Raw genomic sequence first — 493 nt, 5'->3', positions numbered from 1 at the left:
CTCAGAGCTTCTGTGGGGGTGTATGGCACTTCTGGGCTTGTTGATGGAACTTGGCTTGCCTTGACCCTTAGACAGATCTGAATCCTTGAGGGGAGCGGGTGGGTGGGACAGGTGCACGGTTGCACATTCTCACCTGCCTCCAAGCCTGCATCTCCTGCTGACATTCTCTCCTGGCCTCCAAGCCTGTATCTCCTGCTGTTTTTCATGCCAGTTTTTCACATTTTTTTTTTTTTTGGCGTGTGTGTGTTGTTCCCAAGCCAGCCCCTAAGATATGCCAGGCCTGGGGCGAGGGTACACATGGAGCCTTCATTCCATCATCTAAAGTTATAAATCAACTAGGATGGGTCCCATCTTCCTACCCTGACAAAAGTACCTTCACAACGTCATGGAAGGCCAGATTCAAGTTTAGAATTTTCTGACTCGTCGGAGTTCTGCCTGGGAACTTGGGGAGATGGAGAGCCAGCCCCAGCCCCCAGCCTGTCCTCTTCCCATC

At 51.7% G+C, this 493-nt stretch overlaps 1 protein-coding gene across 1 annotated transcript in view; it reads left to right on the top strand.

Moving 5' to 3' along the window:
- RGS9 (regulator of G-protein signaling 9) overlaps window positions 1–493 on the top strand; it is an 81926-nt gene that overhangs the window by 3933 nt on the left and 77500 nt on the right. The gene's annotated exons all lie outside the window — the stretch shown is intronic.

This window comes from Mandrillus leucophaeus, unplaced genomic scaffold (genome assembly GCF_000951045.1).
Source record: "Mandrillus leucophaeus isolate KB7577 unplaced genomic scaffold, Mleu.le_1.0 Scaffold404, whole genome shotgun sequence".
NCBI lineage: Eukaryota > Metazoa > Chordata > Mammalia > Primates > Cercopithecidae > Mandrillus > Mandrillus leucophaeus.
This window is presented reverse-complemented; position numbering and strand designations above follow the sequence as displayed.